We start from the raw sequence: 27,437 nt of genomic DNA, 5'->3' as shown, positions 1-27,437 counted from the left end.
GTTGGAATAGTCTCTCAAAATTATGAACTCTGCTAACTTGCTAAAGGTAGCGGCTAATGTTATGCTAGCTAGCTTATCAACTACATTACACACACAAAACAAACATTATTATATCACTGATGATAACAACTCAACATTTAGTTAGAGACACTGAGTAGAGACTGGTAAACTGTCTGTTTAAGCCCAACATTTTCACATAGCTCCACTCCCCAGCACAGATGTCAGTAAGACTGCCGGCTGCTGAGCCTTGTGAGCAGCCATCAACGAGCTCTTAGTGCCGCTGAGTCAAAGATAAAGCAAAGACAGCAACATGCCAACATGAATAATACAACAGTTTACTGCTGTAAGTAAGTTAAGTAAGTAATCATATACTATGTTTGTTAATAATAAATGTAAATATATTTACATTTAATATATTTTTTCCACAATTTTATTATGGATGAAATTAGCTGCCATATTGTTAGCAACTAACATTGCTTTGTGGGATGTTTGTTTTAGTATTGTTCATCTGTTACTTCTGAACTTAGTTAGCCTGTAATATATCCCAAAATTTTATCACAGTTGTTTTTGTCCATATGCTCTGGTAGGTCACTCTCAGCTGTTGTTTAAAAGCTATGTTAGCTTCCACTACCAGTGAACTAACAAGATAGCAGAATGATGTTGAGATGCCATATTGAGATGATGAAAGTGGTGGTGTTATCGGGCTCTTAAGACACATATACAGTGGGTATGTCCTTTTTTACATGTTGCCTCCACATTACAATTAAACACTTCTGTTTGAACATTGGCCAAGTGGTCCTTTAATTGGCTGTTTCATTTACAGTGGATGAAGTGGCTTGCACATTTTAAAGTGTGCTGTTGAACTATGTTGTGCTACACCAGGCTTCAACACCACTCTATACTGTTAACCAGTAGGGGAAAAAACAATTAGGTAAATAATTTTGCCTGCAGTTTTGGAAACAGCAGTTTGAAGTCACGAAGTCTTTTTCATCCCTGTTTCTGGCCTGTGATGCAACTATATGTAGTTTATTGGTGGAAACATATTTTCATAAAGACAGTTGTACTTTAAACTGTATTTATGGAGCATAATTGTCGTGAAAAGGTTTGTGCTTTTTTTGTTGCAGCCCTGCATCTCAGTCTCTCAGTTTGCCAATGTGATCAACCTGAAGCAATGACAGACTGAATGTAAATGATGAATCCTTACCTTCACTTACCTCTGTGTAGTAATTATTATTAGCTCAAATGTTTTATTTGAATTAAGCAGTATTGAGCTTCCTTCACAAAATTACATCACATACAAAGAATTGCTAATTTTTCATCAGTTTTCAGTAAATTCTCTAACAAACTTTTAATTTCAGATTGCTCTATGACTGTCTAAACCACTTTTACATAAACTATTAATGCCATTTTATCATTTCTAGAATAGGTAAAGACATTTTTTGTAATTTTTAACGAATAAATGTTAAATATAACAGTATAACTAGAGGTATAAATGATGATTTTGACAGCAGTGTGTATCAGGCTCTCCTGGTAATTGCTTTGGTATGGGAGATGTTGCACTCTGGAAGACATTGAAATAGATAGCGTAATTCTTTTTTGTGAGTGATGCACTGTTTATTAGAGATCTATCAAGTGAGATAGGGTATTGCCTTGTAACTCTACAGTACCTGTGTTTATTTATTGCCCTAGCTTGATGCCTCTAGAAGGCCTGTAATAGAACTGATAAACAGGACAATTATGCTCGGGGCTCCTTTAACTTGTATTGATAAGGACATTTGGCACTAAAACATAAACTGTCTGGCCTTCATTCCTCATGGCAGGTTATATTTTAGTATGGCCAACAATTTTTGCGGCAGCAAATTTTACACCTAGGCAGTCACTTGCTCATCCAGTCTGTTTGGTTATCCAGCCAATTAAAATATTGAAGAGACAGAAGAAGAAAGGTGAGATTATCAACTAGCCCTTCAGTCTAGTTCCAACCATCCAGCCTGCAGTTCATCCATCTGATTTTATCTGATTTACAGCCTTTCCTTCATCCACCTATCTACCAATGTGCATTTACCTTACCTTGGCTGAATGGCTGATATTGCCACCTCACTGTTTGTTTTTGTTTCAGTCACTGCTTTCAAGTACAAATTCAGTCACCCAGATAGGCATTCATTTTGCTTCAGAGGTCAAAGGGCTGAATATCCCAATCTCACTTTTCCATTTCCGGCATACTGTATGTCAATTTTTGTTTCCAGCATTCAGCCACAACTGAGAGAACATAAACTAGAGTTGGCAGCTGACATTTTCAACCTGTCTGTCACAATTCCCAGTTTACATGAAATTTTGACAGTGAAACTGCCATAACATCTCCAAGATGTTTATTAAAAAAACATGGTGATTAAGTGTTACAACTAGCTTATCTGTTTTCATTTGTTCCAGTTTTATAGAGCTGAGCTAATACATGTCCCTGTTGAATCTCCTCCTCAGCCCCTACGCTACTTGCACATTTGATCATGAATGGACAAAGCACTTGACTGTCAAAATATGCTGTTGCCTATCTGTAAGTACAGTACATGAAAGCAGACAGCATGCATTAAGTTTTAATTTGTAATAGGGGGAATTGTTTTGACTCCTTGTCCCAGTTCCCTCTGTGATGTGTTAGCATGTTTTACTTGTTATCCAGTATTGTATGCTCCTCTTCAACTATGTGCACTGTACCAACTTTAAAATGGTAATTGTGTTTGGGAAATGTGAGATGCCTTCCGGTTAAATGTTGTCTAATAGGCTTTTGGCCCAACAAAAAAAAGATGCTCTTGTTTCAACACTCATTTGAATTAGAAATTATAGCCTACCCCCCGTCTTGAATCAACTGAATTCAAAATTGTTTTGGCCACCTGCTCTGACTTACTTATCCCTTATACTCTTCCCTTGGACTGTTACTAGTGGAGATGTGACTTGACAGACAGGTTCCAGCTATATGAGTCTTTGCCCTCCTTCCTGCATACTTATGGGGGATTATGTAGCATTGCAGGTTTTATATTACATATCAGTAGTGGATTCTCAACTCTGTATGTGTTTGTTTGTGTGTGTGTGTGCTTGTGGGAATGTCTGAGGCAAAAACAGTGAAACCCTGTGTGTTTGTATGTGTGTGCACCTGGGTCTTTGTGATGTCTGAAAGGTTTTGGTGTCCACAGTGACTGGTTTGTCAGTCTGAATGACAACTATGCATGAACCTGTCATAGTCTTTTATATGCTCACCATTGTGAGCAAGATTGAACCCCTGAGTTACTTGGGGTCATTTGTGTTTTTTTACATACTGGTAATGTTGCACTGATGACACTTTAGGTAGAGCTTGTGACCTGCTCCTTTCTGAATGTGTGTGAAAGGCATCCCTATGAACATATGTTGCGAGCCTCTCTGCCTAGCATGTCTGTGAACTTCTATCCCAGCACTCTGTGATTGTACTGAAAGCAGGTGTCTGAAAGCAGGTGCATATTAAAGACGCAAACATGTCGTAGATGTTCAAACAACCTCCAAATGCTCACCACAGCAGGTGGTTAAATTCATCTCAACTATCTAGAAATTAGAAATATAGATTTTCTTCAGTTTTGCAGTTATGGGAAAATGAAGTTATCAGCAGTCGTGCAATGGAGAAACTGTCCCCTGGTTCGCTCGGGTCATGTTTCCTCATATAAGAGGTGGAGGTGGCAGATGGGGAGGAAAGGAGGACTGATGGAAAAGAGAGAAAGGGAGTTGAAGGTGAAATGACAAACAGTGTACAGTAAATGTCACTGCGGGCTGGTATAGCCGCAGCAGATTAGTGGAAGACACAATAGTAAACATTCCTGTCCATGATGAGATTGATCATGTTGATTTTAAGGATTATCTGTTGTGAAATTTTGGGTTCAACTAGAAATGTTGGTGCAGCATACAGTCTGTTGTAAGTCTTGTATTGCTGTAGATTTATCTCAACAAAATTATTATTTAAAATTGTTATATTTTAAATAAATTAGTTGATAACCCATTGATATACCCAGTTTTTCTCAATAATTTTTAATCCTAGAGTCACAACTGGCTCAGCCCACTAGCCAGTCAGAGGGATGTCACACTTGTGACAACTGACAGCTACATTAGATCTTGTGTATATCTAATAAATGAGAACCATACACATATGCCTTTTACTTTTATCAAAATTATATTTTTCTTCCCACTTTTGCCTTCATCAGGGTTCAAACACTTGGTTAAAATGTTGCACTCAATCCAGATGGCTGTTTGGAAAGGCTGTAACACCAGTAGCATGGAAATATGTTTCATGTTTTTATTTTATTGTAAAAGGAGATGTAAGAAAGCCTTAGTAATGAAAATAACACAGTTTGTCTGATTGTCTGACGTAAAAATGCAATAACGGGCACACAGACAGACTTAATTAAAGCAAGCACTATTTGGAAAGCTTTTGCTTGCTCCTCAAATAGATGTGTGAAGGAGGAGTTACTGTAGTTTTTTCAAGATTGCACCTCAGGGAAAGAGGAAAAAAGCAGAAGTGTAAACATTGCAAGCACATTGCAAACAAACAAACAAACAAAAAAAAAAGACAGGAAGCAGCTGCAGCTCCTCCAACAGAGGTATCGAACCTACATTTGTGCAGATGAAACTGTCCTTCAACACAAATCAAAAAACTCAAACAATACACTGTAAATGCAGGGCACCCACAAATTTGTTCAGGAAACTGCATAACTTTGAGGAATGGGATCAACAAAAGATTATGTAAACAAGCTACAGGGACTTTTGAAGCTCAAGGCGGGACTTTGAGTTTTATGACCTGGATAACAGTAGGCTGGAAGTCTTCAAATCCTTCATGCAACAGCTTTTTTTCATTACTTCTAGGGCATCATAAGAAGTCTACATCAAAAAGCTTAAAAAACGTACCTCGTAAATTAGCACACCAACTGTTGGTTGTTCGGTTGGTTACTCTTTGAAGCCCAGCACCCAGATGTTTGTCCCATCAACAAAGCCATATGTCTAATGGCCTTAATGCTGATATTTGTAGCCCATCTCTCATTTTATTAATGAATGCAAACTTATGAGTAAAATGCATGTATCAGCTTCATTATTTATCTCCCATCAACAATCTCTCTTTCACATATTCTGTTCTTGTGTGCTGGCAGTGAGAACCTTTATGAATCATTGGTTGTTAATGGGACATTGACTATTCCAGTCACAGCAAGAGTGAGGGAAGGGGGCAGCTGGGAGTCCCAGGGGGACTCAGACCCGTGGCAGATCCATTATTCATGGTTCACCATGGGCTTGTAGAGAACACTGACACCCGACCTGCCTAAATCAAACAGGGCCAGTGAGTTTAATGCCCCTTGGGAAATGCAAGGCTCAGGTAAAGGTGGGGGTGATGGGGGGTGGAGAGGGAGTGACGGTGAGGGTCAGATCAGAAAGGAGAGGAGAGGAGGGGTGAAGAGGAAGAGAGGGGAATGGCCTCTCTTCTTACTCCACTGGCTCTTGCTTGAAAGCTGTCAGCACAGCAGCGCTATATCCCTCTGCCTTGCTTTAGTATGCTGTTTCTTTTTCTTTCTTTCTTTCGCTTTCTTTCTTTCTTTCGCTTTCTCTCTTTGTTTCTTTCTCTCTCTTTCTTTCTTTCTTTCTTTCTTTCTTTCTTTCTTTCTTTCTTTCTTTCTTTCTTTCTTTCTTAACTGTCCCTTTTTTTCTACCCTCAGGTCAGTAACAGGTCTAATCATAAATACTAATGCTACATTTTGGAGTATACAAGCTTTTCATAGTTGTTCATCTTGCACAACAACTTCTGTCGAGTGCTGATAAACTTTACATTAACCATGAAATTCAATCCATTAATGTAAGGCAATGTGATGGGAAAACCTCATCAACTAAATGTTTTGATATTATGTTAGTGCTTTGCTGAACTACTTAAAGACGCAATCTTGTTTAAATTTTAATTCAAATTTATCCTGTGTGCACCCCTCCTTCCTTGCCTGAATAGAGGGCATCAATCAGTCAGATGAAAACAAACAAACAAACAACTGCAGCCTATAAAAATACTTTATGGTGGAAATTAGGTATGTGTGTGTATGCACAAACATTTTTTTTTTAGGAAGAGTTTGAGATCACTACACTTAAGTATCAGTAAGTCTTTAGAGTATACGGTAAAACTGTGTGAGGGAAATCAGTGAGACCTCACTGGTGTCCTCTGTGTCATTGCTATGCAGGACAGTGCGTAGTAAGGCTCCATTCAGCCTCTGAGCCAGAAGGTGACATTGTATTGAAGCCAAGCGCTAAATACCCAACAAGGGACTGATTGCCTTACATACACCAGCATTAGGTTGAGTTAAAATCACAAAAAGCTTAAATGATCATGAGAACAGAGCAAGACACGCTTACACAAATAGTCTTTGAGTCACTATTTTGTTAAAATCTAAGCTTTTGCACAATAGCAAAGATATCTGCATCATCGTCATGTACAGTAAATGGGTTCAATGGCTTCATGAAATAAAAAAGATAAACAAACTTATGTTAAATATGAATAATTTAACATTAAATTATGAGAGATGCATCTTCTTTGAATTAATTCCCTGCTCTCGTTTTTACTGAGCTGGAAAAAAAAAACCCTTAGCAGCAAACGCCTTTAAGATAAATTTTCTCTTGATAACTTCTGCCCCAATGTAACAGGTCATTACCGCCTTGTTTGTGCATGTCTGGTTTCTCTTGAGTAATTCTATAAAATCAGTGGAAAATATAGCCATGGCACAGCTACATTAATATTCTTTTATTTATTCTTTACTGTGTTCCTATATGATGCACAACTCATTTCCCACAGACAAAGCACCCCTGCAGTCCCTTGTAATTACCCAGAGAGATGTAGAGTTCTTGGGTTTGCATGTTTATCTCCTTCACCTAAACACATCCCATGGGCAGCCACTTCCTGTTCACACTGCAAACTCCCCTGTAATGTGTTTTCTTTGATCTTGTAACATTGCTAATCTAAGTCAAATTTCCTGAATTTGCTAATAAGATAATCGTTGCCACATAAATTGACATTGCAATCAATAGTCAGAGCACGTGAACAGGGGGAGGAAACAAGCAAGGGTGCTGAAGATGTAGCATATTGGCATTGTCACTATGTATTACTTGCAATATTTTTATTGATTATGAATTTAAGATGTAAGATGTTTTTAAATATAGTGGAAAGTTTGCAACAATTTGTTTATGCTTTATATTTACAAGGCAGTGAGTAAGGGGACCTTGTTCTTTTTGTCTGTTCTGTCTTGCCAAACGTGTAAGCTCTTTAGCATGCATTTTCTGGAGCGTTTTTTGGGAAAATAGCCAGGGGCACTAAGTGTTTCATCCGATCTGCAGTGTCACTTCATTGAGCTTGTCACTGCGTTAGCTGTGTTGCTTCTAATAAATATGCTTTATTGAACAAGCAGCAGTTTACAGAGTTTCAACAAGGCACAGCCAAGAAAACTGCCTTTAGCTTAAACTTTCTTCTAAGTGTTGAAAGGCTCTCATACTTTATGCAGATATGTAGTCACAACAGCAATACAAAAGGCAGAGGAAAAACAAGCAAAGGAAAAAGCAAAAAGGAAAAGCAATCAGTGTACAAAGTTGAAAGAAGTGTGTTTCTTTTTTCAGGTAGATTCAGATCATGTTTGATCTGGTAGGTTCACAGTTCCACATAACAAATTGCCATGATGAGGGAGAAATCATCTTACAAAGAAGCACGGACAGACATTTTCAAGCAATTTTTGCTTCTTTGACTAGAGGTCAGTGTTTAGACGGAGAGAACAAGGCACAAAAGGATTAGAAGGTTGATGGCCAGGTGCTCAAATCTCTGCTTTGACCAAGGATTATCAGTGATAAAAACATGACAGAATAATATGGACACATACAGAGCATGTTTTTGTCTCTCCTTTCCTCTCCCTTCCTTGTATTCTACAGCTTCCCTCCTCTGCCTCTTTCCATCCATTGCCAAGCCTCCGATTAATGCATTTGACAAACCACTGAGCAAGAAAGGGCATTAATAGCTACTCAAAGCAGAGAGCTATCATGGGATCCCTTGTTGTGAGAAAATTACGCATCTTCAGACCCGCAAGGCGGTACGGATAACAGAACACTTCTACACACTGTTTTCTAAACACTTACTTGGCCAAGCCTGAAAAGAAAGAGGCGGGAGAGATGAGGGCTTCAACTGGCAAGACCAGGCGAAGGGGACCGGGGGGGGGTCTGGTCCCTGGATGCATGGGTAAAGGCCTCTGCTTCTGAAACAGCTTAACCCAGTATCATGCCAAAGTGTGTAATACACACGCCGATCCACTAGAGGATACCATGTTAGTGTCACGTTTTGCCTCGCCTAGACGTCAAAAGTACACACATGTATGAAGGTGCAGTACCAGCAGGGGGCAACGGCAGTTGTGAAATAGTCATGAAAGCAGGACAACATAATTTGTCTGTGCTTTCCAAAACTGTTACAAATCACTGTTAAAAAATAATTATGTTTTATGGTGTGACAACGCTGTAGTTAAGGTCTGGTTAGGTTCAGCCACAAAAACCGCTTGATTAGGGCTAGGGAAAGATCATAGTTTTGGTTCAAATGAACACATGAAACGTGGTGTGGGTTAAAGGTACTACTTTATTGTCATGGAAACAGTAAACACCACGACAATCGTAGCTACGTTTTTTAAAATCCGACTTGTGGTTGGAAACGTGACACTCACAGTGGGAAGCGGGATGCTAACAGTGGTCTCCTGCAGCAAAGTCCACAAAGTCCACTTTTTGCAAGTAAGGATCTATCCATCCACCCAACATGTCACCTCCAAATATGAAAATTTGTTACCTTATATAGACGTCATCTGTCATCTGCGCCACTTGACAGGCTCTTTGAAAGTCGTACACACGTGTGCTTTTCACGCCTAGGCGGAGCAAAACATGACACTGACACGGTGTCTTCTAGTGGATCGGCGAGTGTATTACACGCTTTGGCATGATACTGGGCTGAACAGCTAGTCCACAAAGGCCTAATCACCAAATGACATGATGATCCAGCTTACAGTGGCAGGCTGACAATGAAATTGTATTCCATTCCTTCAAATACACCATGGGTCTCAAACAATATTCGTACACACACTGTTTTTTATTTTCTTTTGTGTGTGTGTGTGTGTGGATACTGTATTTAGACACAAGCATGTGAGCGTGTATGGTCATGCTTGTGTTAATTTTTTTATGCATCTTGCTGGAGTCAAAACATAAACACTTGCCTAATTCTCATGTGGTTAATTTGCAAAAAACTTGAGAGTGTTTTTGCTGTTTGATGTTATTCTCCACAATTGCTCTTGACAAATGACCACAAAAAGGCTGCAGTGTTTACTGGTGTCTAAATGCATAGTGGGTTTTGACAACTGTATGACCTTCAGCACGTTGTCCTCTGGTGTTTTCAAGTGGCATAGACACTAAAGACTCGAGGTGAAAAGAACACACATTTAGTTCCAGGCTTTGAACAAAAATAATGATTAAAAATATTTCCAAATGCATGACACATTCAAGGGAATGGTGTGAATACATTTAGCTAATTAGCTTTCAAAATGAGAACTAGGCAAAACAAAACTCTTGGTTGAACTGTCCCCCTTCCCACCCCCTGTAATTTTGAAACAGGTTTGTGAGTTTCACATTTTAAAAGATTATTGCATTTTCACTTAATAAAAAATATACAGCGATCTTTGCACTGATGCAAGTTTGCAGATTTTCTTAAAACATATGCATATATGGAGAACATTGCAGGTAGAGCTTTACTTTTTCTTCAAGCAAATCTTGGCAACAAAGGTTTGCTCACTAAGGCAATTATCAGATGTTTACTCAGTTTGTTTCCAAAGGGTTTAGTGGCACAATCCCAACTGAAGTGCTATTTGCTCCTCCTAATTAGTCATCAAGAACAACAAATGTATTGTCAACAAAAGGAACATGTGAGAGTGATGTTGTCAGTATTTACAGCGAGTAATTCCAACTCATGTAATTTCTTGCAGTTTAAAATATATAAAAGCATTAAATGGTATTTATAAATTGTGAATGACACAATTCATTATTCAATTCAATTAAGTTTTATTTATATAATGTCAAATCACAACAGAAGTTATTTCAGGGCACTTTTCACATAGAGCAGGTCTAGACTATACTCTTTATTTTACAGAGACCCAACATTCCCCCATGAGCAGCACTTGGCGACAGCGGAAAGGAAAAACTCCCCTTTAACAGGAAGAAACCTCGAGCAGATTCGGGCTCTAGGTGGGCGGCCATCTGCTTTGACTGGTTGGGTTGAGAGAGAAAGAGGGAGGGGGAGAAAGGAAAGAGAGAAGCACAATAAAAACAATAATAACAATAACAATGATAATAATAAAAGAAATATGACTAAATAGAAATATGACTAATAATAATAAAAGCAGGTGTGGATGTCAAACAGGATCACGGGGGTCCCCACATCCACAGTCCATGGAAGCCCGTGATCCAGAAGCAGGGGGTCCAAGACCCTGATCCATAGCAACCTGTGAGACGAGAAAGCATGAAATCTGCAGGTGAGAAGCCAAGTTAGTAACATGCATTAATTGGACATGAAAACTGAAGTCAGTCTTACTTATTATGAAACTTATTATTTACTTATCATGAAAACTCATGACATGTTGTTTATTTTTATTTTATTAGAGAACTTTTTATTTCAAAATGCCCTTTTCCATGACCGTGTCACCAGTGCCAACTCCATTGCTGTTGTTTTTACCCCCCTCACTTTTTAGCCATTCACATGTACCCTCAGCCACTTAGCAGGCTCATCAACTGTTAACATTTAGTCAGCTAGCTCTTTTTAGGTAGAGCAACAACAATGGTAAGTTCATTCTGAATCAACCGACTGGAAGTTGCCTCTGTAAATTAACACAGTGCACAGTTCCATACAGTCCAGTAACTAACCTCTCCTTTAATTTGACTTAGCAGTTCTACACATGCTACAAATCTAGCCAGCTAACCAGCTGTGTTGGCTTGTGAGCTTGGCTTTGTTACTCAGTATTAAAGTGAAGAGGCAGTGTTGACACCAGCAGCTACCTTGTTTATTCAGTGTTACCTCTGCAGCGTTTTGCTTTTAAAATGTTCTCTGAGAAAAATACACAATGCTGTGAAGAGTAAAAATACACAGAGGCTGTGTCACTCCCTGGTTAACTCATTCACTATTCCTTATGTCACTTAATAGTTTACTTTGTAGGAAATTCAGACACTTATGATCATTTTGTGTCCTCTATATTAAGAGAAATATTAAGCAACTATAATTTCTGTATCTATTAAGTGTAACAAATTGCACTGTAGGATTGTTAACAGAAAGTAGTGTACATGCTATGGGCGTTAATTTTTTCATTCCATTGCAGGAATTTCTGAGGGCATATATTTGTCACACAGAATTTGGTGGACAGTAAATATAGTGCATTAATTCCTAACTGCTCATGCTCCATATTAAAAAACTAGTGTAGCTGACACTTCACCTGCAACTACTCCCCCAGGTTCCTGCTGCATCTGAGAATGTTTCATATAAATTATAGTAAACAAACAATCCCGAACATGTTGTTCATAAATGGTGACATATTGACCTCAAGTTTCTGGTGTTACGTACTAAACAGCATTTTATTATGCCTGAAAGATTCCCATAGATAATGTGCTGTCCTAGCCTCACATCAAATGTAGGAGTCCCACAATTGTAATTACAGTTATGATTAGACTGGGCTAAACCAGTAGAACAGAAGTATAGAGGTAGATGAACAGAGAGGAGATGGGGAGGTTAGTGGCGTTTCCTCATATAAACTGCACCTGAGCTAGACTGTGGAAGATAAAGAACATTCAATTTTCTACCCTTGATTGAATGTTTTAGAGCTAGACTGTGTAAATAACACAGGGCTGGGTGTATGAACACATACTCACATACCCACGCTCAAACAAATATATGGGGCACATTGTCACGCACACGATGTACACCACCGAGGAGAGATTAACATTTTTGAGAACACTTGCTTTATTCATTAATGCAGTAGCTATAGACATAATTGTGCTCCCAAACTCTCTACTGTGGACGTAGTGTGTGTGTGTGTCTGTGTGTGTCTGTGTGTGTGTGTGTGAGAGAGAGAGAGACAAGGGAGCACGGGAAGATAAAAATGTGAAGCTTCATTTGAATGGCTTTGGGCTGTTGACAAGGGTTGAGAGAAAATGCTTTTCCTCTTGTATGAAAAAAAAAAAAAACGTAACTAAAACTAAAGAAAACCTCACATGTGCACACAAACCCTGACACACACACACACATGTGAACACAACTGCGCACTCACACACACATAAGTATACATCCAGGCAGTGATCTGACAGGTGAGAATGGCTTACAGCTAGGTTAAAGGGGGAGCACACTACATAAGCAGGTCACCTCTCCTGGGACACAGCAATTTCTTGCACTGGAGATGGAAAAAAAAAAGAAAAAAACAAAACAAAATAATGCAATGCAATGAATAGGTACAACCTGGTGATCCTTCAGTTGACAGTTTGTACCCCTCTCACCTTTGTCTGTATTTTCTTACAAGTGGCTTCCTCATTAAATCAAATTCTCCACTTCAACAAATGTCTGGCAGCCTTGTGAAAAATGGCAGCGAGTATTTTAGTGTATTATACAACAGCAATAAGTTGTATGACCTTTCCCTTTTAACACTTGGTCCATGCAAATGGTTTATTTCTGAGCATTTCTAAGAGTTTGCATAGCCTGGTGTAGTATGAGTAAGGCACATCTTGACCTTGACCTTTCACTTGGTGTGTGGGAGGGAGGGAAGGAGACAGAGAGAGAGAGAGAGATACCCATAACATATAGAGTTTGGGTATTTCTGGCTTTATTAGACCATTTTTAACAAGCAGTGAGAGATTGTAGCAATGAATCACCTGCTGTAAAAAGGCTAAAACCTTAATGTTTTAAACATCAACTTTATAGTAGAACTTTGGAATACAACAGCAGTACTATAACAAATAATACAGTATATACAATACAAGACAAGTATATTATATCAATTTGGACCTGATAACACCAAATTTTGCTTTGTTGTGTAAATATGGTTCTGTGAATGAGAATTAAACACCGGCATCTCATACAGATTTAAATTGTACACTGGTGTTATTGTTGGAAAACCTCCATGGCTTTGTTGTAAGATCATTCATTCATGTCCCACAAATACGCCGTCATAGATTAAAGGACTGACTTCACTCAGAATGTCAGTAATTATTTCCAAAGGCCTATATCTTATATTCATTTTTATTTATTTATTTTTTTTGTTATAAACGTCAGACATGGTGATTTTTTTTGTCATCTAAGTACTCTGCCTCTCAAGATGAAAGACTTTGTGAGCCAGACTGCTTTCACTGTGTTTGGTGTGCGACAGTGCACTCTTAACATGTAGCTAACAATGCTTTGTTTTTGCAGAGACTGGACAGGCCTTGCTCATCGAACATGTTTGACTCCCTTGTTTTATAGATTCTTCAGTAGAGACCATGTGCACTAATGGGTACCACCCGGTTAGAACATGGTCGAACAGACAGGGAAGTCTGAAAGACATCTTACAATACAGCTATCATCTTCTTCATAATGTGTTGGCCACAGGAGCGGCAGCCACTCTTTAGAGTTTTCCTGCTGAACAATAGTTCCATTTGGACGGGTCGATGAATGGTAGTTGAAGCAGGGTCATTCAGAACACTGCTTTTTTCTATTGAGAGGCTTGTGAATTTTAGGTTCAGGTAAAAAAAAAAAAAAAAAAAAAAGACAAGAAAAAACAAGACTCTCAGGTCTCCCTCCATCGCATTTTGAAGATAAAAGCCTCATGACTAAGGTGAGATGCATTTTAATATCAGGGAGCTTTTCCTAGAGAGTCGACACTTTGACACTGAAGCAGCATCTGTGTCTCCTTTCTGGTGCTTTGCCTCTAGTGTGGTGAAGTCTCTGACTGTAGAGACAGGGTAACTTTCAGATGTTGGCAGGCTGTGATTAGTCAGGCCTGTACTCAGCAGGCTGCTCATTCTCATATTAATTTTTCCATGTGTCTCTTCTAACAGAAGTAATGAAGTGGTAATGACGCACAATGATAACAGTAAGAAGAGGCACTTGAAGTTGACGATCATATGTATTATCTTTTAAAAGGGAACATTGTTCTAATGCAGAAATATTTTAATTATAACAACATGGCAGTGACACCAAAACCCTGAATGCAATTTTTTTTTTTTACTGTAGATAACTTCAGTTAAATGGTTTTCTTTCTTATTTGCAGCATATATGAATATAATATTCATAATTTTCTTTGTAGTTAAATTGGACCTGATCAGTCAATTAATTTTATTAGAATATCTGTAAAGATCATCTAAAAATTATCTTTAACAGTGACAACAAAATTATTTGTATTTGTATTTGAAAAGTGGCAATAGGAGCAACAGTTCTGTTTTTGCTTTTATTACACTTTTAATTTTAGGATATTAAAGTGTTAAAATAAGTGTTCTTCAATAAACTATTCTAATAATTATGAACACTGAAATGTAATATTGGTTTATGGTTTTCATAAACCCAGCACACGTATAACCATAAATATCATTCAAAAGAAAATCATTTTAAAACTAACATTCAGTTCCTAATCCATACACACACACACACACACTCACACACACACACACACACACACACACACACACACACACACACCAATAACGTTACTGTTTTGAAAAGAGGACAGTTATAAGGATACACTCACAAATGGTCGTTAAAGCTCAAAAACAGGTGTAAGCTAACGCACATTGCCATGAGCTACAATTAGCGAAATAGCAGAACAAAACATAATTTGCTCTGCACTCCCAATTCACAACAGAGAAAATAGCGTTAGCTCATACCAGGAAACGTGTCACATTGAGCTGATGATGGAAAAACAAGTTGAAATCACTGACATATTGCCTGCGCCAACATGACAAGACAAACTACAGCAGCAAACTAAACTTAATGTTAGCAACCGTTAGCTCCAGACAGCCACTCAGTCAGGGGAAATGCACACATAATTTTTATTTAAGCAAGCCAACAACAATGTTTTCAAACATGGACACTTTTGCAATTTTGCTGGAAGATTTACCTCAGGGTCAACTCATGGTATACTTCCAAGTTCGAGACTGCCTTGTATTCTGAAAATATCCCATATTGTTTACGTTTTTTGTTTATTATATACAGATTAGCAGCGACATACACGCACATACACTCACACGCTCCGTTCAGCATCACGTCACTATGCTCACATGAGGAAAACTTGCTATTTGACATGTTTTCTTCCCCCCAATTTTTAAAATATTTTTACAAAATAAATATTTCTTAAAACCCACTATTTATGCTTTGCCGAATACCAGCTTTGGCTCCACCCTTAATATGAATGTTATATTAATAGATAATAATAATAATAATTATCATTATTATTAATAATAATATTTTTTACCTGAATTCAGCAAAGAAATCCGATGAAAGTAAACTGGGGGAAAAAAGTAAAAGTAAAACCTCTGTTGCATCTCATAATAACCACTGTCTTTAATTTCAGTTTCAAAATCCACCTGATAGATGGCAACAATGCTCAATGCTTTACTTGTTGGTATACTGTTGTTTGCCTGAAACTGTCTCAAGGCCTGGTCTTTATCTGATCTACACTGCTGTGTTTACTTTGTTCCCTTTTACTTCAAATCACTGTAATTCTTCAGCTTTCCTCTATGGCCTTCATTTCCCTCATGCCCAACTGTGTTTTTTAGGTTTTACAGCGAAAAATACACATTTCTTTGTCTTTCAAAGCATCTTTTACTAGGATGCTTTAAAATCTATAAAGAGCATAGGAATTATGTTTGCAACTGTTTTCATGTAGCCTATGTATTTGTGAGTTTTCTTTTAGTTGTCAGTGTAACACATTGCATAAGGGGGCAACATGCTCTCTCAGTGAGAGACAAAGGCTGGAGCTAATGGTACTAGCTAACAAGCGACATTCTCTCATTAAGTGGGAAGATTTTCTGAGTGGCCAGTTAGTTGGAGGACATTACACAAGGTCAGAGCCTCTGGCTGCCATGAGAGAATAAGTGAAGTAGAAAAGAGGCAGAGCAAACGGCCTAAAAGACAAGATACTTCCTGTGCTATCTGAAAGCTTCTCTCTTCTCTGACTGGCAGGGCTTGATGTGAGAGGAGTTTGAAGTTTGGACTTTGGTTACTGCTACTTTTCAACATTGAGCTATTTCAGTCTTGGATGGTGTGTGTGTGTGTGTGTGTCTACAGCAGGATGTGTGCTGGTCCATGTATCTATTTAAACTGACTTTGCTGACCATCACCAAGGGGCAAGGCGGATCCTCCTCCTTCCACAAGGCTATAGGGTTGCAAGCAGAATGGGAAATCAATAACGTCGATAGGATGAGCATTAGGATGGCCAAGTGGTTTTAACGGCGCCATTGTCATTCCACCATTTTTGTAAAGCAGTTTGTGGGCAATTCTCTCTACAGTCTTCAATTTTCAGAGGGAAGACAGACAGCTAAAGAGAGACAAAGACAGAAGGAGAGAGGCAAAGAGAGGGGGCTCTCAGACAATCAAACTGGAAGCACATTTCTGACACGTCGTCTATTCGACAGCCATTCACAAAGGCTTTCAAGGTGTGATTTTTTTTCCAGACCATCAGTCCCTGAATTGAACCATAGTTGTTTTCTCATCAGCACTGAACGCACAACTTGCCCTTCACCAAGGAGGCTGGCCTTTATGAGCAGGCTTCCTAACGTTAACGTTAATTTCAAAAAGTAAACAAAAGTTCTATCATCAAATGGTTTGTCCTTTATGTCCTTTTTGGTTCAGACAACAATATCTGATGACTGTATTTAAAAAAAAACAACAACAATTACTTTACGAGGCCCTATGCAAATTCTGTAATGTTTAGAACTTGTTTCAAATCTCATCCTTTCTGAGTCAACAAACTAGTTCATGCTACTTTGTACTTTTAATGTATGACCAGCAAACATTTGTTTTAAAGCTACTTTTCCAAGTTTTTCCTCATTTAAAGCAGCTTTAAATTTGGGCTAATTCAGATTTAATCAGTTCACTTGTTCTTTCTACCATCATGGCCTTAATAGACCTACGATGTATGTTATTCTAATGCATAATCTGAACAAGTTGCAGCAAATAACTGGATGACTGTGTGTTTGTTTTGTGCTACTATCAGTCCCAGACCAGAAAATCATCCGGGTCCATCTGGATTGAATCTATACACTGGTACGAAATCTGAATAAATGGGTGTAGGGTAGCCTCCCACTATCTCTAACTGTTGGAGATAGCATAAAGAAGGCTTAGTAATACACACCAAGCTACCATAAAGTGTAGAACTAACAAATTAGAAAGTAAAAATGAATTAGCATTAGAATCTGTCATTCTTTTTAGAGTTCAGTGTTGAGGGAAGCTCTTTAGTCAGTCAAATCATTTATTATTTGGTCTGAAGCTTAATATAAATTATATTACACTCTAGCCCAAAAAGAATGGTTGACACCAAGCCTTTGCGCTGTCAGATTTACACTGATGGTCATTTCCCCAAATGCCACTGTTCTCATAAAAGCATCACTTTGAGGTGTCATTTAGCCTCATATCTGTCTAAAAGTATCACGTAGATCATCCTGGTTTGTAGTGACATCTCTTCAGAACAAATCCTTCTCAGACAGAGAGGTTAATCTAAATCTTAATGTCATTTCCACCGCAGCCTTGTTCTGTATATGCTCATGTGCTTAGTGTGGCTTTGCAGAGTTGTTTAACTAAGACAAACACAGATAACCCAATTTCCCATCATAAAAGTGTGGATTATTATTACAGGTGAAAGCATGGCTAATTTTTGATTCTGTAGAAAATGGGTTCTTTGTCACTAACTTTCTTTTAGCATTCAGATCTTCACAATGTCATTAATTGAATGTGGGGTGTTATTATGTTTAAAGGAGAAGTGTTTTTTACCATCAGTCATTGGCAGGGAATGTAAGAAGTTCACTCATGAGCAAATACACAAGTAGTAATGTCCAGCGTTAGCGAGAGAGACTGGTGGTGATGAAAGACTGTAGATGACAAAAGCAAGGATTAATAGAGGATGAGTGAGACATTCAGTAATAATAATAGTAATTCTCTTCCCCAGCGATTCACAAGTCACATTGTCTTAACAGAAGCAGTAATTGTATGCAGGTACCATAAACTACAAGATATTGTGTCCTGAATTTCTTTAAAAAAGGAAAAATTAAAGTTACAATATTGGTTCTCCAATAGTGTTATACAGATGATTCTCTGCAGTTCTACGTCAATATACATGTGACCAGAATGCCCTGCATGAGACTGCCAGAATAAGTCTTCTTTGGCAAGCTGAAAAATGGCAAGCGAGCACAAGGTGGCCCAAAAAAGCACTGCAAGGATAGCCTGAAAGCCTCCTTGAAGAGCTTTGGATTTCACCTGAAAAGCTGGGAACCCCTTAGCTCAGGACCGACCTGCCTGGAGAGGAAAAGTCCAGGAAAGTTCAGTCCTCTATGAGGGCAGGAGAAGCTCCTGTGCTATGTTGAAGAGGCAGAAGGAGGGACTTGTGACTGCACCTCAGAGCTCTACATCCGTGCCATGGTCATCGTCAGCTATGATGGACGATCAAGAGAGAAGAGAGACATGAAGGATGAATGCATAAAAGGGGACAAACAGTAGTGTACAGAGACTTCTACACATATTCCTCTACACTGAACATATATTTTTTTTTGGGTACATGTAAAAGTAATAAGCCGGTCATAGTCATTAAATTTTAATTAGTCATGGTCTTATTTTAACACCTACAGTATTTAGTCTAAAATCTGAGGAGACAAGTAAACCCATTTCACAGTAAAACTGTTAACATCCATGCTGAGTCACGTATCTACGTTGCCTGTTGACAAATGTCTAACAAGAGAGCTTGAAAGAAAAGAAAATGTGTTTAAAAGTTAAAGAGGCAAAGACAGAGACAGCCAGAGTGAGATAAAATAGTTTATGAAAATTATTGTTTGCCTTTTCAATTACAAAGCATGTAGCGCTTTTAGAAAATGACACCCAAATCTGTTTTCGAAAGCATCTGAATCACATTTCACTTTAGACATCTGAGAGTTGTTTGCATCCGTAGCTCGTGCTGCATTAAGCTGAATAGCCCATACTTTGGAATTTAATAATATTCTCAACAATTCTTAAAAACTTCTCCCTCGCATGTGTTAAAAGGAAACTATTACCGGTGGAGATACAGGGCTATCATTCTTGTGTTTCAGAGGAGCAACGGTTTTGCTCCTCTCGGCTGCCATTTTCTGAAACATCATAATGAGGTCTTCTTTCAGAGTAACAGAGTAAAGCACACACACTTTTACACACAGACTTGAGGTGTATGAAAAATAGTTTTGGAGTAGATGCCTTGTGGAGATGAAGTTTAAAGCTCGTGTTCTGAAAAAAAGGCAAAAAGCTGTGTCAGACATAAAGAAGCCAGATTGTTAGTGTGAAAATGTATAGTGCATTAAATTTGTATTAAAAATGCTTTTGGGGTTTCCTTCTTTTACTTTATAAGTTTAATCAGAGACTCTGCCTTGTCAGTCATGAGGGTGCATATAAAAAGTGCAACGATGCAGCATTCCCTGAAACCGCAGCTGTAACATACAAAACAGAAATCAAACAGCAAGGATTCATGCTACGTCTTATGATAAGAAATTCAATCAATACCTGAATAAAAATACAGTAATGCAGTCCTGTACTGTATTTGAAGTTAGAAGTCTTGAATATTTTTCTCCAGTCAGTTATAGTCTCAGTCTGAATGAATGTTGTTGCCGCATCTCCTTTACTTATCTTTTTTGAAACTTGCCTCGTCTAAGAGACTTAAATATCAACAGGAAAATTTTCAGTCTTCAGCTTCACTGTATTGGATAGACCAATTTAACAGGGCTTCACTTCAGCCTGGCTCCATAAACAGATAAGAATAACCCAGAGGAGCTAGGAGAACCTTTTCCTTTCCTTGATCGTGTTATCTTAAAGGCATATTCTCTCACTTCCATCGGATACTGTCATGTTGCTCAGCCCATGTTTTATTTCTCTGCTCTGCACAGGGGAACCTTGTGCCAACTAAGAAAGGCAAGGGAAATTGCCCCTTCCCTTCCTGTCTTTTTGACTCACTGTATAGCTCTCCTATTCCTTTTCTCAGTAGTAAATAATGCTTTTTCATGGCATGCATGCTCAAGCTCAACAGTGTGTTGAAAGCATTTTATGAAAATCAGGAGTTGTTTGAAGTTGAAGCTTATTTCAAACTTAAATCTCCTGGCCTTCTACTTCAGCCCCTCCGCTTTCCTCATTCTCTTTGATATGCAGGCAGTGTACACAGAGCTGATTGAATTTGTATTCATTTTTTGCTCAGTCTTTTTCTTCTTTGAGACCTAATTTCATCAAATGCATTGGTATTACTGAATTTCTGGTTGTTGATAACCATCTCTGCAATCATTTACCCTTGATGTATTTTGGCGAAGATTGCTGGATGAGAAAGATGAAGAAAAGGTGTCTGATTGACTTGGGTATTTATTTTGCTTTCTAATTGCTGTTTGAAGTGGTATACACATGAGAGGGGGGGTGCTCATAAACCCTTGTGAGTCTCTGCAGCTTCCAGTGTACTGTAGATTCATTTAGAGTACGCTCCTCAAAAATTACACTCCAAACCACTCTCACTTTTGCACTCCCTCTACACCCCTCCCACACACTCCTACATATTGGCAGCAGACAGTCACTTTCACATTTTCTCATAAAAACATACAAGAAGTCACAGACACACTAATGCACACGCTCACACAATTCACACAATGCGCAGCCCGTCATCACAAGAAGAACGACAGTACGGGTCTAAAATTCAGCTGGAAAAAAACTGTGGTTTTGGAAAGCAACATGTTACGCTCCTAATTTTGAAAAAAACGCTTCTATGGGTCCTTCTGGAGTGCAGGTAGAATTGGAATATGTGGTTGTTAAATTATGAGGATGTGTTGGACTTAGATACATAAACAAAATACCTGAGTGAAGACTCTGTCAGCCTTGTCAGATTTGACAGTCTGTCTGTAATTAGCATGGTTTTGCCTTACAAATCAATACATCTCTAGCCTTTTGAGTCACTCGTCGAGGTAGGCTGTAGTCCGTTTGAAAGTGTGAGTGCGTGGAGTACAAAACACAGATTGCTGCCGTTAGTTGTTAAGAAAGCTTTCTAGGCTCATGAGTCTGCGGGTTTATTTAAATATGGACAAACAGATACAAACAGAGCACACTGGGTAACACACAATCACACATGCTCTCTTTCACTCACATTTAAACACACATACATGCACACATGCACACACACACACACACACACACACACACACACAAATACTGACTGAATCATAACTTGATGTGTTTTTAGCCACAGGGAAGTCCTTTATCCACATAAATAGATTAACTCACAGTGAGCTCTGATCAGCTTAATTTGGATTCAGCCTACTTACCCCTCCCTGGTCTGCCTGTCAGTCTGTCTGCATGTTTGTCTGTCATTCTGTCTACCTGAATGGCAAGATGTTTCCCTGTACGTCTGTGTGACACTATTAAGCTGTCTCTCTCTGTCTAGTTTTTAACTAGACAGAGAGAGACACCGGCAAAAAAGTTCTGCCTCCACCCATTTTTTTTGCTTTCTTCCCCTCTAACGCTCTCGCAAAGCTCATTTCAGTGCTCAGTTGTTTTGCTGTTGTAACATGAAAATCTTTATCTTGAACAATAAACAGATGAAAATGTTATATTGTTTTATCCCAAAAAGAAGTGCACTTGCTTTAGATGATCGTTTCTTCTCCTTTTTTCTTTTTAAAACTACATGTGATGAACTCATTCTGTCTGCATTTCTCGGCACGGTGTAAATGCAATATATTGACTACAGTATTTCTCATTGCATGCACCTTCCCCCCTGGAGACTGACTGACAATAAAATAACAGAGATGCGGAAACTGTCAATTTTCCTGAATAAATATCTTATCACTGAAAAGTCAACATTTTTACAAACAGAAAATATGTTGTATTTTTCAAGTCACATCCTTTTCTGACATTGAATTATGTTTTTGGGGTATTATTTTTGTGCACCGATAATTGAGTTTATTCAGATGCAAAATCACACTTGTCGTTATGACCCCGTTGAAAGCAGTTTCTTTGCCTTATCAGAAAGTCATCTGGACAAAAGCAAAACTCGCAGACTGAACAAAGCCAGACATCAATGGATTATTCGGTCATTTGTTCATATTCAGGAACTACTATTTATTTGGTGTTCACCACAGCTCTGGAGATGCTTTACTTGTCATTAATAATTTCATTTTTCTTATTGTGTCACTGAAGCACTCAGTAAATGTTTATGAGGTTTTATGTTTGTTCACATATGCTCGTTGCACTTGAACCAGTTTTCCTGAAGAGCCACTAGTCACTTAAATCTTGGTGGATGAGGGTTTGGGAGAGCATGGCCTGACATGAAGGCGCTAAGACGAGGGGCCGAGGCTGTAGAGTCCCATTACAGGGCTCAGTCTGTTTTAACAGAACTAGGGTTACAATGCATAACCATCAGTTCTTTGTTCTCTAGCTTGCAAAGATGCGCCGCGAGCCTCGTTCATTACTGAAGTCTGAAGAAAGACAGCGAGATGAGGGTGAGAGAAGGAGAAAGGGATGGACACAAAATGGGAGGGGAGCGGGAAGGCATGGGAAGGAGAATTATATGAAGGGCCAGAGGGAAAGAGGGGACAGATAGTAGGACAGAAAGCATGAGATGCTGAGGAAAAGAAGGGGGATAGAAATAATGAGGGATGGAAGGAAAGTGGGGATAAGCGAGGAATGGAGGAGAAGGAGGGGGCAGCAAAGAGAGAGCTGAGTGGAGCTGAGGAGGCGCTGGGCCTGGGGGATTGCTGTGCGTTTATCCTCCTCTGCAGCAGGCTTCTGAAGCACTACCTCAGGAAACGACTTTAAAGCAGGGTGGCTGCTGCTCTGCGCTGATCTGTTAATACCCACAGATACATGAGGCTTCGCCATAGTACTCTGAGGGTGGGGTTGAGCGGGACAGTGTGTGTAAGTCTGCATGTGAGTTAGTGTGTGTTTTTTGATATGTGTTCAAGGATCATATCATATCTCTTCAGACGATATCCCATCCCCACAGCTAGCTTGCCCCAACTCACCCGCAGACATGAAGTTACCGGAGCGATTAAAAGATTAGATTGGACTATCATTTGGCTGTGTGTCAGCATTGTCACCTAAAGCTGCTGCTGTGAGGGGGACGGGGGGTTGTAGCTACCGTGTTTTAGGATCCTGTATAAATAGACTCCTGCCTGCTGGGAATTGGTGTAAAACTCCCCCAGAGCCACAGTATGCAGCAAAAAATACACACTGGGAGGTGGAGAGGCTGCATGGGATTTGCTTCACAGAAGACCATGTCCCATGCTCTCAAGGGGGGCCTACATGATTAATTCAACGAAAGAAAAAATACCTAAGGGGGGGATAAAGATGCAAGACGTGAAAGATCACTTTCTTTGTGTTTCGCCCTCCTTTTTTATTAGGATTTTTCTGATAATGAAATCTACTGTATATGAGTTTTTTAAAATTGTGTTCGTGTAAAGCCAAAATGTTCTTTATAAACTAAATAATAAGTGTCCCATTTGTCAAAGTGTAGAAAACATCTTTTTAGACTGTGTTAAACTGCATTGGGAACCATCTCAGCAAAATTAATTTGTTCTGGACAAATGTTTTCCTTTGCTGCCCCATCCTTGTTTGTAACACACAGTCCCCCCGGAACATACAGCACTTTCTTGTTTTACAAATCTATTTGAGGAAAGTCTGCAACAAAGCTATCTTCCCCAGACTAGACAGAGAAATACTTCTTAATAACTAAATTTGCACATTAACCCCAGTGCTGTCCCTCTTAACTCTGCAAATTTATTTTGAACAGAGAACGTACCATTAATTCATTGGATTTGGCCAACAATGATTTGACTTGAGTGTCATGGAGGTGCCGTCATCTGACTGGTCCTAAAACATGCTGGGCGATTGTACGTTACTGTCTTTAGTTGGACTTAACAATGTCAGCAGCAGATGATAAATTACTAGACAGAGAAAGACTCTATGTTCCCACACAGAAGCAACACACTGAAGTGCTTTTACTGTCTGAATATGCTTGTGCTTGTGTTTGTATGTGTTTAAAAGTATAAATTCCACTCAGGTTATGTCCAGATAGGAGGTAAAAAACATTAAATGTTGTGGTTGACACTTGTTTTCTCAGTTAATTATATAGTGATGCTTAAGTTGAGGTTTAGATTTGGGTTTGGTATATAGTGGTTATGGGTAACGTAAGTGTTAATTTCCAGGGAATAAGTCAGTAAATCCTAAATATGTATATTTACTTGAATAGTCCTAAAAATGAGAGGTATTTTAAGAACACGGGACAACCAAGTGATTAACAATAAAATCATTCATATAAGACAAACATCACCACCAGTATGAAAATCTATTGAAGATTTCACATTGACTTAATGGCTGCTTTGTTATTTTTTTGAAGTCAGTGACAAAACTATAGCAAATTGCCATTGTGGGGATAGAGAACTGATACATTAAAATGCTCTGAAGTGATGAAAGACTCTTCACCATCACAGCAACATGTAAAAGTAATGAGAGACAAAAGGAATAAGAAGGACAGGAAGATTAAGAAAGCAAAAAAAAAAAAAAAAAAACCTCCAAAAAAACAAAACATTGCAGGCCCAGTGAGGAATCCACACCATGTTGGTGTTTGTTCATGATAGGCTCAAAGCTTCAGCACCTCCTTAAGGCCCTGTACTACATACCTTTCAACAATAATCTCCTGAAGCTTCCTTTTGTTTTCCGCTACAAGTAGACTTTTCATCATGCTTAAATGTCAAAACTCCATGTCCTAAGCAAGCCTGGCTTACAAGTTTAAACATGTAGTCTATCAAACATTATTATGTGCCACACAAGCCCACTAGGGCAAGAGAAGAAAATATCAAACAAACAGGATTTTCTTGGCAGATCCAAGTAACTGAGATTTATCCAATTGATTTTTCACTTGTGTTTATCTCAATACGTATATTGACTTTCTGACATATGTTAAAAGTGCCAGGATCCTACTATTTTCTTTTTTCTCTTTAGGATCTCTTATTTTAATTTCCCTTTTTAACTTCTTTTTTAATTACAGTGTTGTAGTGTTAAATGGACAAACAGAATGTTTTCTTGCTCATGAAACAGATTGTCATTTGCAGTGTGTCTATAAATGTTTCCGCTCACACTCACTTGATCATGTCAAACAGGGTCTGTCGGTGCCTGTACACTGTTAGTTGTTTCTTATCGACCAGGGCCACTTATCCACTTGATCAAAATCACCTGTATTCTCAGATAACACGACAGGCTATTAGAAAGACATGGTTAACCAGGCATGTGATATCGCCCACAGTGGTCTTTAATGATGATGTAAACAGCAGTGGTACTGGGTCATTGCTCTTGTACATACACCGAGCCTCTGCAACTTGTGTATCACCATGTATTTGCTTATGTATAATATTTTGTGCTCCTTAGAATAAAATATAGTCTACATAAACAACACAACAAATTACTGATAGAAATTGATCATTATAAACTTCACAAGGTTGAATATGTTGCAAGGCTGTTTTTGGGCTGCAGTAGATTGCCATTTAAAGGCATTAAAGAGTTTTACAAAAAAAAAAAATGTATGAAATTTCAGATATGGTACAGAAACTTTAATCAATGAACATTCAATGGATAGGCAGACATTTCAGGCATGTGAAATGAATTTATTTGTGGATTAGTCCGCCAGGTATGATTGGAAAAATCTATCTGCACAATTTGTTGAATTCTTCCCATTATGTAAAATTCCCTGAAAGTCTCATAGCTGCAACATAAACTGAGCTCATAAACTAGCTCTTTGAACTGTGTTTGCACTTGCATTTTAAGTCAACCAAACTTCTAGTTAAAATGACCTCCACTCCAGCCAGTTGAGAGAGATTGTAAATAATGTTCCCCTTAATTAAGAGGCCTAAATCCTGGAGCTTCATCCTGCTGACAGAGTCTGTGACTTGTAATCTGGATACACAGTTACGGTGTTTCAGGAGCTTTTTGTAATGCCATCGTAAGGACAAAGTTTGGTTGATTAGATTCAAGTTAGACAGTAATTAACAGAGTTAAATAGCTGCACCACAATCTCCAGGGACCCCTGTATCTTACAGTCGAGGTAAAGGACGAGGGGCAGTGGGAGAAGAGGGAGGAGGTGGTTTGGAGAGGTAAAGCAGGTAATTAAATGGAGATTGTAGGCTATTGAATGATCTGCTGGGCAAATACAGTACCTCCTCCTCTTCCTCCCTCCTGGCTTCCCTCTTCCATCCCTCGCTCTCTAGCCTTGCACCTGAGATGAGGATGACAGTTAATGATGGTGTTTTTTAAAACCACTTTAGTTCCTGCCCTATAGCTCACTCTGGCTCTCTCCAGACAGACCGAGGTTATCTTTTTTTTTTTTTTCGCCTCTTCTTTCATCCACACCATTTTTCTCTATGTTCCATTAGCAAATTGCCTCCCCCTCTTTCTCTCCTCCTTGTTTCCACCTCCCCGCTTGCCCACTAACCCTTCCATTAGAAATCTAACTGGGGAATTTATTCATTTAAACTGGGAAAAAACAATGAAGTTCACTCCAGGGTCTGTTTTATTTTTCAGAAGTCGGAAAAGGAGCCACGGAGCGTGAAAGAGACTGATGCTGGATGGCGTGGTAAAGACAACCTGAAGGACCTGAGAGCCATCATTTGCACAGAGTGGCAGCAAGGTCATCTGGCAAAGGAATGGTGAGTCTGTTATTTGCATATGCCATGGGCTATGAGGTAACAAGTTCTGCTTAGCTTCTCCATTTTAATCATTTTAAAAAGTGTTAAGACAACCATTAGTAAACTGACCAGCAGACTGTTTAATTTGCCCAGCAATTATCTACTTTTACGCATGCGTTGGCCTAGATAAGATAATCCTACACATTGTTCATAGAGTACAAAGAGAAAAATACAAGCTCTATAATTTTATTGTCAACCTGTATGATTAATGTTGATAACAGCCGTAAGACTTTATTCTAGTACAACATACAGTAATTGGTTGACAGGCCATAAAATTACAGGTCTGGATTGAGAAAGTTCAGCCTAATAAAGAAAATAATTCCTCCCTAAAGCACAGAAGAGGTAGTATTAACATATAGGCAAGTCTAAGTAGCATATAATCAAACAAAATCTCTTTCTAAATAAATACATTAATGTGATCCATTATTACTAATCAATCTATTACAACCACAGCA

At 38.7% G+C, this 27,437-nt stretch overlaps 1 protein-coding gene across 1 annotated transcript in view; it reads left to right on the top strand.

The window, feature by feature from the left end:
• Positions 1 to 27,437, top strand: part of LOC122981461 (cadherin-22-like) — a 181,090-nt gene that overhangs the window by 19,201 nt on the left and 134,452 nt on the right. Inside the window, exon 2 of the mRNA XM_044350209.1 lies at positions 26,819 to 26,943. The gene's annotated coding sequence lies outside the window, so the exon portion shown is untranslated. The remainder of the gene's footprint in view (positions 1 to 26,818; positions 26,944 to 27,437) is intronic.

Source organism: Thunnus albacares, chromosome 4 (genome assembly GCF_914725855.1).
Source record: "Thunnus albacares chromosome 4, fThuAlb1.1, whole genome shotgun sequence".
Taxonomy (NCBI): Eukaryota; Metazoa; Chordata; class Actinopteri; order Scombriformes; family Scombridae; genus Thunnus; species Thunnus albacares.
Note: the sequence above shows the minus strand (reverse complement) of the source record. Positions and strands in the feature narration are given on the sequence as shown.